Source organism: Hydra vulgaris, chromosome 02 (assembly GCF_038396675.1).
Source record: "Hydra vulgaris chromosome 02, alternate assembly HydraT2T_AEP".
NCBI lineage: Eukaryota > Metazoa > Cnidaria > Hydrozoa > Anthoathecata > Hydridae > Hydra > Hydra vulgaris.
This window is the reverse complement of record NC_088921.1, coordinates 68,606,050-68,612,709: the sequence shown is the minus strand read 5'-3', so window position 1 is coordinate 68,612,709 and position 6,660 is coordinate 68,606,050. Positions and strand designations below refer to the sequence as shown.

Sequence of the window (6,660 nt, the reverse complement as noted above, 5' to 3'; positions counted from 1 at the left end):
CAAAATAGAACTGTAAAAAAACGTATTTACAACGACAAAAAAATAAATGATTTTAAACATCAACTATCATTACTTCACTGGGGGCATATCAACTTTAATGAAGATGCAAGTAGTATGTATAATAAATTCTTCGAAACATTCTACTTAGTATATGACGCAAACTTTCCAGTATGTGAAAAATTAATAAGTCATAAAACCTTTAACAGTCCTTGGATTACAAAAGGCTTAAAAAAATCTTCAAAAATAAAGCAAAAGTTGTATATAAAATATTTAAAGACTATATCTTCCGCAAATGAAAAAATATATAAAAATTATAAAAATTTATTTGAAAAAATTCGTAAAAATCTAAAAAAAAATTATTATTCTAATCTGATCAATAAATTTAAAAATAACTCAACGCGCACCTGGAAAATAATAAAAGAAATAACAGGAAAATCAAAAAATCACTTAAGTTCTTTACCACAAACTATAAAATTTGAAGACGTAAATATAAGTGAACCGAACAAAATTGCATACATTTTTAACAAATTTTTTACTGAAATTGGAACCAATCTCTCTAAAAAAATTCCTACGACCGAGAGTTCGTTTGAAGACTACTTGTGTCCTATAAATAAATCTTATTATAACAATGAGTGTACTTCTGAATTATCCCAGGACGAGCTTGCTAGAGCCTTTAAATCTCTAAAAAGAAATAAAAGTATTGGTGCTGATGAAGTAAGTGGTAACATAGTCATAGATTGTTATGAAAGTCTGAAAGATATTCTTTATAAAGTATTTAATGCATCTATAAAACAAGGAGTTTTCCCGGACCAATTGAAAATTGCGAAAGTTATACCAATTTACAAACAAGGCGACAAAACAAATATTAACAGCTATCGCCCAATTTCGGTTCTATCAACTTTTTCAAAATTATTAGAAAGAATAATATATAATAGAATATTTAAATATTTTGACCAAAATAATATACTATATACCAAACAGTTTGGCTTTAAAAAAAATATTTCAACTGAGCACGCAGTTATTCAATTTGTTAGGGAAATCTCAGAATCTTTCGAAAAAAAACAATATACCCTAGGAGTCTTTATTGATCTTTCGAAGGCTTTCGATACCGTTGACCATAAAATATTGCTTAAAAAGCTCGAATATTATGGAATTAATAACAATATGCTAAAATGGTTTCATAGTTACTTATCAAATAGAAAGCAGTTTGTTACCTATAATGATGGCCTTCAAAGTGACTATATTAAAATAACCTGTGGTGTTCCACAAGGTTCTATTCTAGGTCCTCTTATGTTTTTAATTTATGTCAATGATTTAAGTAAAGCAGCTAATCTTCGAAGTATTATGTTTGCAGATGATACGAATTTGTTCTTATCAAATAGTAATATTAATGAGCTGTTTTCTGATATGAATAAAGAACTTAAATGTGTATCTGAGTGGTTTAAATGTAACAAATTAACCTTAAACCTTGATAAAACAAAATACATTCTGTTTCACCCTATATATAAAAAACGTTTTTTACCAACAACCATGCCAAAAATTCTTATTGATGAACTTGAAATAAAAAGGGAAACTTTTACTAGTTTTCTTGGCATTTATCTTGATGAGAATGTTACATGGAAACCGCATATTGACTACATTGCACCTAGATATAGTGATATTATAAACCTTTATAGTAAAAATATGATTAAAAAATTTGTAAATTTAGAAGAAATTGCTTTTTTAAAACGATTTTCAGTAAATAAAAGATAAGGCTTAAATTTTATATTTCATTTAGAAACAAAATGAAGAAAATAAAGAGTTCACATAATGTTTCATAACAAAGTTTCTAAAAATATAGGAGTCCTCTATAAGTCAAGAAGTTATTTAAACAAAACTATTTTAATTCAACTCTATTACTCATTTATACATAGTTATATTAACTATGCAAATATTGCTTGGGGAAGTACAAGCAAAAGTAAGTTGCGTACTCTCTGTCATCGTCAGAAACATGCAATACGCTTAGTTTGTTTTGAAAATCGACTTACGCATTCAAGGCTTTTATTTAAAAATATAAAAGTACTTAATATTTATGAAGTGAATGTATATAAAATATTATGTTTTATGTTTCAATGTAAAATCAATCCGTCATTACACATTTTTAAAGATTTTATTACTTTAAAGACAAAAAATAAGTATACACTACGAAATGATAGCTCACTCTATAAACCCTTTTGTCGAACAAAATTCAATCAGTTCTGTATAGCTTATCGTGCATCAAATCTCTGGAACAAAATCATTTTACCTAATTTTGATTTATCGATTACCTTCCCAGTCTTTAAAAAGAAATTAAAAGAATTCATTCTTTTTAATGACAATATTTTGAAATACTTTTAAAAATAAGTAATTTATATAAATACGCTCTTTGTTTTTGTATTTTGTCATTTTTATTTGTTTATATTTATTAATAGTTTAAGTTATATTTTATTATAACGATTTATGGTTCTGGCGACAAGATCATTAGATCTTCTATCAGATACCAAGTTTTTATTTAAACTTTTTTTATTTTGTTATTTTATTTTTTAATCTTATTGATGTGGTGATTATATTCTCTATTATAATTTATTAAAAGTATAAAAATTCCAATATTTGTAAACGTAAAACTTTATTTTAAAAAAGAGGAGAATATATATATAAAAAATGTATGTATGTATGTATGTATGTATGTATGTATGTATGTATGTATGTATGTATGTATGTATGTATGTGTGTATATAAATGTATGTGTGTAAGTGTGTGTATTTATGTATGTGTTTACATACAAACAATAAAAAAAAATAATAATAATAAAAAATAAAAAATTTATCACACCTGAACACATTGGTCAAAACAGCAATTTCTTAGTATCTACGCTTTATTGATTGTCAAGAACTTGAAACGATTTAAAAGAAGAAGAAGAAGAAGAAGAAGAAGAAGAAGAAGAAGAAGAAGAAGAAGAAGAAGAAGAAGAAGAAGAAGAAGAAGAAGAAGAAGAAGAAGAAGAAGAAGAAGAAGAAGAAGAAGAAGAAGAAGAAGAAGAAGAAGAAGAAGAAGAAGAAGAAGAAGAAGAAGAAGAAGAAGAAGAAGAAGAAGAAGAAGAAGAAGAAGAAGAAGAAGAAGAAGAAGAAGAAGAAGAAGAAGAAGAAGAAGAAGAAGAAGAAGAAGAAGAAGAAGAAGAAGAAGAAGAAGAAGAAGAAGAAGAAGAAGAAGAAGAAGAAGAAGAAGAAGAAGAAGAAGAAGAAGAAGAAGAAGAAGAAGAAGAAGAAGAAGAAGAAGAAGAAGAAGAAGAAGAAGAAGAAGAAGAAGAAGAAGAAGAAGAAGAAGAAGAAGAAGAAGAAGAAGAAGAAGAAGAAGAAGAAGAAGAAGAAGAAGAAGAAGAAGAAGAAGAAGAAGAAGAAGAAGAAGAAGAAGAAGAAGAAGAAGAAGAAGAAGAAGAAGAAGAAGAAGAAGAAGAAGAAGAAGAAGAAGAAGAAGAAGAAGAAGAAGAAGAAGAAGAAGAAGAAGAAGAAGAAGAAGAAGAAGAAGAAGAGAGAAGAAGAAGAAGAAGAGAGAGAGAGAAGAAGAAGAAGAAGAAGAAGAAGAAGAAGAAGAAGAAGAAGAAGAAGAAGAAGAAGAAGAAGAAGAAGAAGAAGAAGAAGAAGAAGAAGAAGAAGAAGAAGAAGAAGAAGAAGAAGAAGAAGAAGAAGAAGAAGAAGAAGAAGAAGAAGAAGAAGAAGAAGAAGAAGAAGAAGAAGAAGAAGAAGAAGAAGAAGAAGAAGAAGAAGAAGAAGAAGAAGAAGAAGAAGAAGAAGAAAAAGAAAAAAATAAAGAAAAAAATAAAAAAAATAAAATGAAGTGCTATTTTATTAAAAATGAAAAACGAACATTACGATGAAAGAAAAAAAGATTAATAAATTTCTTAAAAAACTGAAGATATGGATGTGTAACAACTAAAAATAATTGTGACTTTGTACAAAATTATAATCGGATATAAAAACTCGAAAAACAAATTTCTAGCTAAAGACACACAAGTTCTGAAAGTAAACATTTTCACCACAAACAAGTTATAAAGATAAAAATGTAAGCTATGTAAACTTTATTATGGAAATATAATAAATAAAAACTAAAAAAGAAAAAAAAAGAAAAAAAGTAAGCGTTATGTCTTTTAAATATTTTATTTACGTAAGTTTACTTCATAAATAATTTTTTTTACATTTAAAAAGCAAATTACATTTCGATGTAAATTTTTTACATAGTTATAACCAAAATTACTTTTCAAATTTTTTACATAGTTATAACCAAAATTACTTTTCAAAGTACTTTACACGATTTACCATTAAAAGTAAGTTACATTTACAAGTAAAAGTAAAAATGCAAATAATTTTAACTTGTAAAAGTAAATTACTTTTCCAAGTAACAATTACTGATTAAAAAAACTTAACTTAAGTAATTAAGTTTAACACGTTATATAATTTATGTAAAAAAAAAAGAACTACTTTTAAATGTAAGTAAATTATATTTTTTTATACGAGTTATGTAAAGTAATTTACGCGTAAAAGTAATTCGCGCTTTTACATCAAAATAAGTAAATGTGCCATCCCTATTGAAGACCATGAAAATAAGCAGTACGATCTGTGGGTGGTAACTTTTCTGGCTTAATGATTTCTTAAATTCAATTTGTCTATATTTTGAATACCAAAGAAACAATACTATATAATTTTCTCAATCAAAATGTTGAATTATGTAGATCAATAAAGTTAAAATTAAACATTGAAATATCAACCTAATTTTTTTAATAAAGATTCTGCATTTTTCAGTAATTTTAAAAAACTAGGTTTTCCTTTATCCACTAATGCAGATGTTGAGTCAAATCCTGACCATGCATGAGCAAATAAAAGATGTTCTTTAAAATCTATAACTCGAGTTTGAGCATCTTTTATACTCCAGACTGTTTTTTAGTTGATAAGATCTTTACCAATAACTGGCCCAACACCAGAAGGTATATATATTGGTGATAAGACAGAAGGTATATATATTGGTGATAAGGCGTGTTTTGTAATTGCGGAAAAAATTAAAAATGGCGAAATATACTGTAGTGCAAATTAAAGATTTATTAGAGATACATGAAAACACATTATTAAAAATTTTTAACGAAAAGTTTGAAAAATTAGAAAGCAAATTAGTGAATTTGCAGGAAGAAAATACATATTTAAAAAAAGAAGTATACGAGTTAAAGAAATCTGTTGAATTTGTAAGTGAGAAATATGAAGCAGTAAACATCAAACTCACCGAGCAAAAAAATGCAAAAACAAGCACAGTCGCAAATATTAACTCAACCACAAGTTTTGAAAATGAAAACAATAATGAGATTAAAGACAAAATTGCGGAATTAGAAGATCGAAGTAGGCGGAGTAATCTAAGATTTTCAGGAATTGTAGAAGATGAAAATGAGACATGGGAAGTAAGTGAAAAAAAAATTCAGAACTTTTTAAAATCAAAACTTGGATTTGAAAAAAATGTTGAAATTGAAAGAGCACATCGAACGGGAAGAAAAGTTTCTGATGGAAAAAAGATTAACAGAACAATCGTAGCAAAGTTTTTAAATTTTAAAGATAAATCGGCAGTGTTGGACAACTTTATTAAACGAAAGCTATGGAACGAGCAGTTATATGTAAACGAAGATTACAGTGAACGAACGATTGAAGTAAGAAAAAGATTATTTAAAGAAGCAAACGAGTTGAAAGCAAAAGGTAAATTTGCCAAAGTAATCTATAATAAACTTATTACTCGTGATTTTTAAATTTTAAAATGAAATTCTTTTATTCAATTGCTATAAAAATATAAATGGATTCAAATTACCACAAAAAATTTGACTCAATGTCATGTAATTTATTTCAAACAAATGAATTAGTCATTGATATTGAGTCAGATCCAGATTTAAATTATTTTCATGAATCAGCTGCACTGCAAACTAAATGCTTGTATTTTTACAACAAAGAAATAAAAGAATTTCTAGAGCGGGATCATTTTAATGTTGTTCATATTAATATTAGGAGTTTGAAAAAAAACTTTGAAAATTTATTTATTTTTATAGAAGAAAATTTAAATATTTTTAACTTAATTTGTTTAACTGAAACGTGGTGCGATTCTGATGATGTTTAACTCAACTCTAATCTCTGTCTTACAGGTTTTAACATGATCCCGGTAGCGCGAAAAGCAAATAAACGCGGCGGTGGTGTACTTATTTATATAAAAGAAAACATGTGTTTCATTATTAGGCCTGATATGAGTATCTCTGACGACAATATTGAGGTTTTAACAATAGAAATTAAAACCGGTAATTCTAAGAATATACTTTTAAGTTGCTGTTATCGCCCGCCGTCTGGTAAAACCGAAAGCTTCGCATCATTTTTGTGTAATGACATTTTAAAAAAAGGTTTTAAGGAAAAAAAGTTTCACTATTTAATAGGTGACGTAAATTTAAACTGTTTTGAATATCACACTAATAACAACATAAAAAAATTTCATGATAATTTATTTCAAAACAGTGCGGTTCCATTAATTAGCAGACCAACAAGAGTGACAGCTACGTCAGCTTCTATAATTGATAACATTATAACTACTGATATTTTCAATAAATTTCTTAAAATTGGTACTATAAAA

The 6,660-nt window shown here is 26.7% G+C and overlaps 1 pseudogene; it reads left to right on the top strand.

Moving 5' to 3' along the window:
• The first annotated feature begins 3,179 nt into the window (after nt 1–3,179).
• LOC136076257 (cilia- and flagella-associated protein 251-like) lies at nt 3,180–3,892 on the top strand (annotated as a pseudogene).
• The last annotated feature ends 2,768 nt before the right edge of the window (nt 3,893–6,660 follow it).